Consider the following 12,500-nt stretch of genomic DNA (forward strand, 5'->3'; position numbering starts at 1 on the left):
AGGCAGATGCACGGTTATTTTTATAAAGGTGTAAGTCTGGGCGCCATCTATCGCACATGTCGCTACAGCGAGTTCAACGTCAAACATGATTGTGTGATATTTATACAATCACAGTCTGCATCTAAAAGAAAGTCAAATTCACCGTCGAGAACTTTAGAGCAAATTAGAAAGTTTTAAGTGACATAAATATACATTCATGCTGAAAACAACCAGCCTTTGGTGGTTTGATAGTCTTATTGGCCACTGAAATGGGTTTCACTGGTCAGGCTGGTTATTGCAATGCAAAAAATGATATTCTTACTTAATAGTTTTGTCTTGTTTTCAATTACAAATATCTAAACATTCTTAAATCAAGATATTTTTACTTGAGAAGCAAAATGACTGAAGATTATTAAGAAAAATCATCAAAATGAAGTGAGTTTATGCTTAAAAGAAGTAAAAATATCTGTAAATATCTATAAAATAACTTGGTTTAAAAAAAATCTGCCAGTGAAGTCAGAAAAATAAACTTGTTTCCCTCTTTGAATTAAGATTATTTTTCCTGCTCCACTGGAAGATATTTTTACTTGAGAAGCAAAATGACTGAAGATTATTAAGAAAAACCGTCAAAATGAAGTGAGTTTATGCTTAAAAGAAGTAAAAATATCTTCCAGTGTAGCAGAAAAAATAATCTTAATTCAAAGAGGGAAACAAGTTTATTTTTCTGACTCCACTGGCAGATATTTTTTTACTTGTTCTAAGCACAAACTCACTTCATTTTGATGATTTTTCACAAAACAAGAATTTATATTTTTTAACCTGCATGAAAAGGTAAATTCACAGATCAAATGTGTTATGCATGACCTGTAGAAACTCTTGTGAGAGGTGAACGGACCTCTACCTGCCACAATCACTGCCGCCTGCAATCACTGCCGCCTGCAATTACTGCCACGACTCTCCGGCTCGCTGATTAACTGCCTCGCATGGCCAATGCTTGTCAAGTCTAAACCCTCTTCAGCTCTCAATAAAGTCAGCCAGCAATTGCAACTTAGTTGAAGACGACGAGAACAGGATCAGCGTGAAGCTCTCGCTTTAAAATAACAAGCTCTCACACGGAGAGTGACCGTCAGTTATTTAAAGTTAAACAACACAAAAGTAATTTAATCGAGGAGCAGCTTGTGTCTCATTCACACTTCAGTCAAATTTAAATTAAAAATGTGGCCTGAGGGGCTGTTTCACACGACTTAAAACGTAAAACTTTTTATGCCGTTCATTTACACGACGACGGCGTTTTGGGTGCCTGAAAACGCAAACTTTTGAAAACGGTCTCCTCCGTGTAAAACAACAAAAACGTGAAGATGATGACGTCACGCACATAAAAAATAACTCTTTTAATGAACATAAAAAAATCATGGAAAGGTTATCCACAGGATTAACTTGCTTTATTTCAGCATTATGCAATTATGTTATTCCAATTTAATGTACTTACGTTGGGTCAACTTAATGTATTAAGGTTGATTCAACTTATTTACTATGGTTGGGCACAGCTTAATTTAATATTGTCAGCGAATTTAAGAAGGCTCCCTGATATGATTCAGGTATTCAAATTCATATATTCATTCATCCAATGCAATATAATTCATTTTAGTATCCATTAATACATTTCGAGACTGTAGCCAACTATTGGCTACCAATAGCACCTTTTAACATCTTATATCATAAGATTTACATCATAGGTTCTCAAAGTGCGGTCCGCGGGCCAATGGCGGCCCGCCGAAACATTTCTGGCGGCCCGCGATAACATCTGTAAAACTGTTAAAACTATTGCTTTGAAAAAAATGAATATCTCCGTTTAGTGGTGTTTAGCGGCATCCATAGGCCGACCGATCGCACTTGACCTCACTCCCAAGGCCACCAGGAACAGTGGTTGTCTACACAGGAATAGGAATCGTGGCCAACCGAAACCAGCACCACAAATCCCATTGCAATTTAAAAGGGTATGTTGACCAAGTAATCAATATTCAATGTGACTTAATAATAATCTTAACAATGTCAAGCTTATTAATAGCCGCGTATCCATTACCTTTCAAAATGTTCGCGGGCGCGAACACTTGCATTTTCCTATCAACAGTGGAAACAACTTAAACTAGTCTATCATTTCTGGTCATACAGAAAATAATAATGCATTATTCGCAACTACTTTTATTTGTGTAAACTCATAACAAGAAAACGTGCTTTTGTAAAATAAAATAAAACAATCAGTAGCCTAGGCTACTACGCGCTTTCATGATCTCCGTGAACTGGAGCGCGAGAACTGAAACAAAATATAGCTAGCCTATGTAGGCTAAAGCTTAAAATGTGCACTTTTAAACAAACAAACTCGAATCGAAAGCAAATACCTGATTATGTAATCCGTATGAAAGGTGGATTCATCTGCTTAACAGCGGAGATGGAGATATGTTTTTAGCCGACACTTAGAAAACAATAGTTTATTAATAAACAATTAAAATGCCTCGCTGTTTTTTCAGACGCATTTATTATCATTAGCCTATAACTCACCTATAAATCAGGCTAGATCAGACACGTACAGGCTATATGGCTCTTCTCATTCATCACTGCGGGAAAAATATAAATTCCAGGTTCTAATTTGGCCTTAGAAAACCAGTAAAATCGACATATTTTCCATATTAATTTGTGAATATTTAAAATGTTTAATAAAGGGGCAGAAAGTCATTTTAAAAAAAAATCTGAAAAAGTCTGTCGATATTTACTTTTTTTGCGCAGCAGTTGGTGAAGCCAGTTCAAATTAAAATTTTGTTCAACTTTGCGTTTTAAAAAGACAACAACCGTTCATTTTTCGTTTTTCAGTTACGGGTTAAAAAAGATAGATAATAATATGCAAATCTGCAATAATGGAAACGCGACTGACAAGCAATGATAGAAATGAATGATGATGATGACTTGTTTGGTAAGCTTCTATTTTAAAAGTTTCTTTCTCTCCCCCCCCAAAATTTTCGCAAGTTTTGCCAGGTTTAGCCTCAGTTATGAATTAAAATGTGTTTATTGCAACTAATGTAAACTGTAGAGATGCAACCTGGTCATTAAAATAATTCAAATGGGATTTTCTTTTCAGTTTTTTTTCTTCGTTTTCTCCCCCGCCAATTTGGCGGCCCTCAGTTCAATGTTGGGTTCCTAAATTGGCCCTCACCTATCAAAACTTTGAGAACCCCTGATTTACATGCTTCATCAAGCTAAGCATTTGCTGTGAGTATTGCTGAATCAGTTTTCAACCTAACCAAATGCTCCACTCTTCTCCACTATGGTAACCACTGTAATTTAAATGGTACTAATAATTGCGATGTAATTGAACATTAAACACAATTAAGCACTATCAAGTCTTCCCCTTTTCTCATTTTCTCAAAAAAACATAAAATAACACTTCATTTTAACATTTATTCTCTCTTAATTCAACCATATGCAAAGCATGCTGGGAACTAACAAGCACCACCCAGTTTCAGTTAATGCAACACAAATCAATCATGTAATCCAACACAAGCGGATTAAGTAAACTGAAATGTGACATATTTAAGCAGATTGAACACAATCAAATTAAGTTTGGGCAAAATGGCACTATACTGCCACCCTCTGGATGTAAGAATTTTTTTACTTAACATAAATAGTTTGTGTTTAGGCAACGCGTTAGGATTTTGTACTGTTACGTTGAGACATAATTACGTGGACCTTAATAGAAAAAAACATTTCAAGTCAAAAAACACAATTATTATAAGTAAACTAAATATAAATATATTATGTAAAGTGCACAACCTTCCTCGTTCATTTTTTTGAGTGTATTACGTGTTGAGTCAAAAACGTGAAGATGATGACGTCACGCACATGCGTATTACGTGTTCAGTCTGTAGTGTTTCATCGCCATCTAGTGACCGGGCAGCAGAACACAGCGTTTTTAGTCATTTTCGCGGATCTGTGTGAATGGGATTGTTTTGACAATGGTGTCGACTGTACACGGAAAACTCAAAGGAAAAACTTCTCCGTTTTAAGCATATCGTTGTCGTGTAAACATACCCTTATACACTGACGCCATTGGTCCTCGTGTGTCATGTGACCACTAATGAGATCCGTGAAAATTAGTGTATAAAGGCCTCAGCTTCCTTCTGTTCGCACACAAAACATCATATGACTGACATGACAGTATACAGTAGTGGGCAAAAGTGATGTCCGGCACAATTCACATCTTCACCCCTTTATTCAGATTTTATTCAAAATGTGTTAAAGATTATTGCGTAGTTGTGCTTGGAGTCGTAATAATAATAATAATAATAATAATTCAATGAAACATGTCGACATAATTTTATCAAAGCTGTCATACAGAAATAAAGAAATTATGAGCACATGAGAGAACCAATGAAATATTAATGTTGTTGTCAATGTATTCTTTTTCCTATGAGCTTTTTGTTTTTTTATTTATCTATACAGATGTTCTGCAGAGAGAAAGTGAAAATATTTTATGGTGACAAAATTCTGTCAAACTTTAACTTTAAACCCTTAAAAAATTAAAAAGTAATTAAAGAGATACAATAAAAAGTTATACTAATCTATTCTTTAATCACTCGTATATTGGCTGACTGTGTTGAATGCGACTACACAACGTTCAACATGAGAGACATTATACTTAATTTTTAATAATAAAGGTCCTTTATTGGTATCGATGGTTCCATGAAGAACCATTCATGAACCCACTAAAGTAATTTATAGTGTAAAAAGGTTCTTTCGATTAAGAGGAAAAAATGGTTGTTTTAAGAAATGATCACTGAAAGGTTCTTTAGGGTCTAAAGATTGTCCTTCTATCACTGTGACGAAAAAACCCTTTTGCAATCTTAACTTTTAAAGTCCCACTGAAGTGCCTTCAAACTCGCAGCATTATTCAGTGTGTTGATGTAATGTCCACTGAAACAGAAAAACAGGGCGGGGCATATCGAGCAGCTCCTCCCCTTTTTAAAAATAGCCAATAGCGTTTAGTTTATATCACAACTCGGCCAGAGCCGTTGAGCTCGATAAAGCCGCAGTTTCCTCCTAATCTCTAACCGTTTCTCCTCCTAAACTCCTTCATATCGCTTTAAAATACAGCTTTCTGTGCAGAATTGAGTGGATCTGATATGTTTTCTGGTCTGCGGCGACTCGATCACATGATCCGCTCTGTAAGTCGTGTCTCTGGACCGGATCTGCGGTGACACTAACGTGAAACCAGACTTCATTCGCCACAATGGAAAGCATATTTACACTGAATCGTTCCATATCCCCTATATAGTGCACTATGTGCCATTCACCATGTAGAAACCAGTAAATGTGTGAACAAGTGACAGTTTCAGCGTCTGTTTATAATGTAGGGGGCGGAGCTTCAGATTCTAGAGAGCATTTGATTGGATAGAAAATCTGATGAGAAGCGGAAGTGCAGAGTGATATCATCAAAATCATTTATCCATATTGGTCCAGTGAGAGACAAAGTTTTGAACGCTCTTCTTAATGCGAATTGAGTCATTGTTTTGGAGCACAGTAAGGCTAACATATTTATACTAAAAGTATCAGTTTTGATTTCATGGGGACTTTAAGAGTGTAAAAAAACTTTTCATGTCAATTATTCTACACTGCAGTCTTTCTGAAAAGAGTATAAAGATTAAGAGTTTATGCTTAAAAAAATAACAAATATCTGCCAATGGGATAAGAAAAAAAAACATAATTCAATAGGAAAACAAGATTATTTTTATTTTTATGTCCCCATTTGCAGTTATTTGTTGTTTTAAGCATGAACTCCCTTAAGTTTCTCAAGTAAATGTATCATGATTTTTGAATGTTTAGATATAAAACAACACAAAAATACTGAGGAAGAATTGTTTTGCAGTGTTTCTTCTCTGGCCAAACGTGAGCAGATCAACCAGCAGATTCACTAAAGATGACGTTCAGGCTTTAACTTCAACTCGTGTGTTAGTCAATCTTGTCCTTATATCAACACACTCGGGGCTTCACACAGACGGAAACGAGGTTTGTTGTATTAGCGCGAGCAACTCTCCACGCGACCGCTTGCTTTCCTCAACTCAAGAAACTAATCTCCTCAACACGTTAATGGGATGCAAGGAAGGTGTAAAAAGAAAAAGAAAACGCAAGAAGGAAAAGAGTGTCTACAATCTCACCTCCCCTCACGAACATTGTCACACACTTGCATTCCTCACCTCCAATTAGAGGGAAGAGGGTCCTAAATATAGCAGCCATCACACACTCCAATCAGATCGCGAGACTCAAGCGCTGGAGAGCCTGATTATCTCGCGATGTGTGTGTGTGTGTGACAGTGTGTACAATGGTTGAACAATGGAGGAAAGGTTGGAAAGATCGTCTTATCGGTGGCCCGTCCGATCGATAACTTCCTAAATTGGCGTTGCATATAAATCGATGGAGGTAAATTGTCACTGCGATTATCAATTGTGTCATTGATCGAGTCTGAAAGCCCGCGCTGTTGACTGACACTCAAACGAGGCCTAATGTGAGTGTAGCCATTGCTTCTTTGGACATAATACGGGCTACAATGGGCTATAATACGAACATCTAAAGCAGGGATTAGAAAAGTCTTACTCACACAAAAGTCTATGACAGCAGAGCAGTCAGCCACCGATTCTGAACACTGCAAACAATTATTTTCTTTCTCAGATAGGCCTAGGCTATTTGTAGGCCTACTGGAAAACGAGACAAGATATATTTTTCTTTGCAATAGGCTAAACAACCAATTATTCTGTCTCACTTTTTTCTTTCGCTCTGCTAAAGGAGAATTTTATAGAAGCGCAGTTCCGCCACAAAAAAAAAAAAAAAAAAAAAAAAAAAAAAGGTAATTGCAGAATTCTCTCACAATTCTCTTTTTATCTCAGAATTGTGTGATAAAGACAAGTCACAGTGGCGAGTAATAAAGAATTGCGTGATATAAAGTCCCAATTGTGTGTTAGGCTCTATGCACGAACGCTGCTGACGTATGTCCGGTAGAATCTCAGCCAGCGTCTTTACCTCCGCATAGCGCGTTCTATATCGAAGTGTATTAGCGGCCAAACTTTAATAAAATTCATCTTCTCAGAAACGAGACAACGATTTTAGAAACTGATTCGCTAGTCGGATTTCGCATGAGAGATACTCACCCTCAAAGTTGTCGATGTAGCTCGAAATATATAATTTAATGCCCTTCTCTTTCTTACTCTTCTGTGTGACAGCTAACTGCCTCACACTATTGTTAACATCATTCACGTTAACCGCTGGAAGTTCTTGTAAACAGCGAGTGTAATTTGCCATTATCTCCACCTAATGCAAAAACGGCTTCCGACGCAGCACCGGATGTAATTGGGCGGGCTGAGACAAAACACGAAGCGATCGTGCATAGAGCCTATTGCGTGATATAAAGTCAGAATTGCGTGATATAAAGTCACAAATCACAATTGTAAGTTATAGTAAGAATTGCGTGATATAAAGTCACAATTACGTGTTATAACATCAGAATTGTGAGATATAAACTCGCAATTGCGAGAAATAAACTTTATAACACTCAATTGCATTTTTATATCTCGCAATTCTGAATTTATAACACGCAATTGTGAGAATTGTCAGAATTGTGAGATATGAACTCGCAATTCTGAGGAAAAAAGTCGTTTTTTCCCCTTAGAATTGACCCTTCGCCTAGCCACGCCCAAAAACCGCCACTGGCCAATCGTGGCTTAGCAACCGTAACTAGGCGCGGGAGGTCTGTCAAGCTTTCGAGCGAGGGAAACATGCCGACGCGTTGTGCGTATGGATTGTGCAAATCTGATACCCGGTATTCTAAAAGTTTGGACGGTGGGGTGGCATTTTTTCTCTTCCCGAAACCTAAAAGCCAAAGGGGAGAAATCCCGGGCGTGGATCAAGCAGTGTGGAGACCCATTCACAACTAAATGTCGACAGGATTAACAAAAGAAAAACGCCTATTGCTTGGAAATAATGGCGGTTCTTTGTTCATAATGCATATATTTGAACGTAAAATAAGACGATTAAAGGCAAGATGGAGGCTCACTGACATACTTTAAAATATGTTTCAGCATTGTGTTAATCGACGGCGGACGGCCTACTAACGTTACCCCTGTAACTTTACCCCAATCCGATCGCGGCTCTCCCGGTGTTAGATTGATGGATAAACTGTTTGATTTAAATTGATTTGATATTAGATTATTTTCACATTTCACTTACTCTGCTGTGCATGAACATAGCTGTTCAATTTGTGTGTTTCCCATTTGAATGGTCTGCTAAGGAGGCGGCTGCTGCTTGCGCTGGGACCTAACGTTATAGGCTTTAGCTTCAATTTTGATGAAATTATTCTCTAATCGGTTGCATATTATGTCGTGGATATATCCCTCGAATGCATACTGCTGTCCCTTTTGTCTTGCTCTCTCAGATATTTCACATGTTCGCCAAAAATGACTAAATATCTCCTTGGGAATGTCTGACACCGGTGCATTCACACTGTAATAGACGTGGCAGCCGAGAAAGCTTGACAGGCGTAGCAACAGTAACTAAGGAGGGCGGGGCTTAGCGAAGGGACTTAATAACTCGCAAATTTATATCTCACAATTCTGAGAAAAGATGGTCTCAGGAAGACCAAAAAGTCAAGTAAGTCACCTTTATACAATAGACTGTTTAAAGCAGCATCCATTCACACCAATGACGATAATTATAACGATAAAGATATAAATCTAAAAATCATTCTAAATATAAAAGAATAGTAGTTCAGACCACAACTTTAACATAACGGCACAAAGAAACGATATAGTTGGAATCACTTTCAGAACATTTTTTTTTTCCTGATCAGAGCCGTCGAAAAACATATTTAACGGCTCTGTTCCTGATGAACAATAAAAACACTGACAGCCAATCAGAATCCACCCTGCTTTAAAGAGCTCGAGCATTTAAAGCGGCAGAGACAAAACTGCAGTGCGCTTATAATAAACAGAACGATATAATATTGTTATCGTTATTATTTGTTATTGTGAACGGGCCTTTACAGTAATAAACAGAAAAATTGTGATCAGTGATGCAAGCAGAATTCAATCATGCTGTAAAGCAGCTTAAAAAAAACTATAAACAAGTTGCATTTTAGCGCTTCAATATCTATCGTCTTGAAGTCAATGTTTTTTTTTTTGACTGGGTTTTTGGTTAAACGGCTGAAATAAGGTCTGTGTTGAACACAAGCAAAATACATCAGTAATTCCTTCTTGTGTTTTTCTTAAAGCTTTAAAGTCACCATGAAATCCAAATGGACAATTCTTTTTTTTATAGAATATCGCAGTGAATATTATAAATGATTCATCTGTGCACAATCACATCATTATTTTTTAAATTCACGTGCCTTGTAACTTGAATCAGAATAACTTCTCTTCTCTGATGACGAGGGCGGGGCAACCTGTCAATCACACGAGATCCACCAATAGCAAACCACAACCATCCAATCAACATATATGTCCCAAAACCCACTAGAACACCCTCACTAACTTCAGAAGCATGTGATTCTGGAACTGAGCCTGATCTCATTGCAACTGAACAGCTTCATCAGTCAAAGTCTCTGACCACTTCTTCTCCTCTAACTGTGTTCTTTGCATGTGCACAGAGGTAATTATAAGGAAGGCGATATCCCAAAACCCCAGAAGCTCATATGTGGCTTGTCAATGGTGTTCGGTGAGACGCAGAGCTAGTGGACCCTGAAGGTGCAAACGTCCTTCCCATTCACACTCAGCCGGCGCGGGACTCTCAAGGAGACGAATGTAGGTTTGTCCTCAGTGGTCCTGACATCACATGAAGCCTGTGGAGGTTGTTGAGGAGACATAATGAATCAAATGGGAACGAACAGCTAAATTCTTCTGGTAAAATAGCAGAAAGGTCTTTCTGTGCTTCATTCAGGATCTGAGGGGCACTTGAGCCTTTCAAACATGTGAAGCTTCATTGTCTTCCAACTCTATGCCTATACTTTCTAAAGGGATAGTGTCATTGGTCTTGTCCACACTAATACGGTTTCGCTTGAAAAGCAACTTTTTCTCTCCGTTTTGGCGTTTTTATTAATGAAAATGAAGCTTTTTGAAAACGCTCTCCAAAGTGGATCCATTTCCAAAGTGAAAACGCCGTTTTCGTGTTGTAGTGTGTAGGTATTTAAAAACGATGACGTAAGTTTAGTCATGTGACTCATAATAAACCCATAGATATTCATGTTTATTCCAGTATTGGGCCTGTTGTGTGCTTTTCACTTTCACACTGTTGCTAAAATATGTTACTTTGCACTTTTCATATCACAGTCCTGCAAAGATGACAGAAAATTCACTCACATGCTGTCCTGCGGCAATACATGAAATCTGGCGCGTTTTACACCAAACATATAGGCTAATGGTGAGTGAGAGCGATCCGGACGATCAGTGAATGCTGAGATATTTAGATAAATAAAATTTTCCTCTCAGAATAACTTTACTATTGATTTTTCCGTCTGTATCATCTCAGTGAGGTTTTACGCATGCGTGGTAAAGGTGAATTTAGCGTTTTCCAAAAGTTTCTCGTCCACACTGAAACGTCGGGAAACGCCAGTGTGGACAGAGAGTTTTTAAACGAAAATGACGTTTTCAAATGTTTCGGGATTAATGTAGTGTGAGGCCCTGTTTACACGAGAACGATTCCGGGTGAAAACGTAAAACTATTGTATCGGATGTGCCTTTCGTTTACTCGGCAACGGCGTTTTGGGGGCTTAAAAACGCAAAAAAAGTGAAACCACCCTCCAGAGTGGAAATCTTAAAAACGCTCCACCGTCGCGTTCCCGTCTAAACGGTAAAAACGCAAATCTGCTCTCGGTGACTATCGTCGCGTACGCGTTTACCGCACATGCATGCGCCAGAACAGGAAAAAAAACAACCAACATGTCAGATTATTTCCATACGTCGGACCTTCAAGTTGCCCTAGCAGCTCTGAAAAACATACAATAGTCTTTTCAGCAGTTGTACAAACTGCTTTGCTTTCATGGTCTCCGTGAACTGAAGCGCGAGAACTGAAACAAAATATCGGGCTAAAGCTTGAAATGTCCACTTTAAAACGAACAAATTCGAATCGAAAGCTAATACCTTCTGATTATGTAATCCGTATGAAAGGTGCATTTCTCTCTAAAGGTGCATCCGGAGATGGAGAAATGTTTTCAGCCGACATTGATTTAGAAAACAATAGTTTATTAATAAACAATTAAAATGCCTCGTTATTTTTTCAGACACATTTATTATAGCCTATAACTCACCTATAAATCACTTTTCTGTAGGCTGCGGTCTTCTCATTCAGCACTGCAGGAAAAATTTAATTTCAAAGTTCTAATTTGGCCTTAGAAAACCAGTAAAATCTAATTTTTTTCCATATTAATTTGTGAATATTTTAAATTTTTAATAAAGGGGCAAAAAATCATAAACAAATATCTTAAAATTCGTCGATTTTTTTTTTTTTTTTTTTTTTTTTTTTGCAGCATTTGGTGTACTGTTCAAATAAAAAATTTGGTGTTGAACTTTGCGCTTTAATAATACAACAAACGTTCATTTTTCGTTTTGCAATTACGGGTTAAATAAGGTAAAACGAATGGACACAAAAGTACACTGACCGTTTGGAATTAATACGAGACAGAGATAAATTCATAAAAGAAACAATAAGTACAGGAATAGCCCACTGGACTCTAAACCTCAAAGAAATCCCACAATCAAGACCTCAGAGCAGAAATGAGGGAGAACTCCGTGTCTTTCCCTGCCATCAATGCTTGGATAACACACCACGTCTCCTTCCATTAATAATAATAATGTCTAGTGCGGTGGCTATAGGCTATAATGTTAAACCTACCAACGTCCGTTACCATGATTTTTGGAATGGCTTATCGCGAGAGGGAAAAAAAGACGTTTTAGTCGCATAACATCGGTTACTGGAAACGCCGTCATTTCGCAATAGTTTTTTATCGACAATCGCAAAAGTTTTGCGCAAATCTGTAATGGAAACGCGCCTAATGGCGAGCAAAAGAGAGAGAATGTTGTTGCAGCTGGAGCTAATTGACGTTGAACAACAAATGATTTTATTGCAAATGTTTAATCGCAGAAAAAGTCAAGAAACTTCACTGCCGTACCATGAGAGCAGCAGGCGTAATGATATGACGCAGCGCCTGAAAATAGGCCACCTTCCTTCAACACAACGGAACTATTTTCAGGCGCTGCGTCATATCATTACGCCTGCTGCTCTCATGGTACGGCAGTGAAGTTTCTTGATTATTACGCAGGAATGAGAGTATAGTTCCTAGCCATATCAGCCTAGAAAATCGCAACTTTACATTTTCCGTCGGTCTTAGTGCACGATGTAACTACAGAAGAGTCAAGTTTTAAATAGGAAAAATATCGAAACTCTTTGGTCATTTATTTTTGAGAAATGCTAATGGTCTTGTCCACTTCAAT

This window comes from Rhinichthys klamathensis, unplaced genomic scaffold (genome assembly GCF_029890125.1).
Source record: "Rhinichthys klamathensis goyatoka isolate OS25496 unplaced genomic scaffold, OSU_Roscu_1.1 h1tg000318l_1, whole genome shotgun sequence".
NCBI classification, from domain to species: Eukaryota; Metazoa; Chordata; class Actinopteri; order Cypriniformes; family Leuciscidae; genus Rhinichthys; species Rhinichthys klamathensis.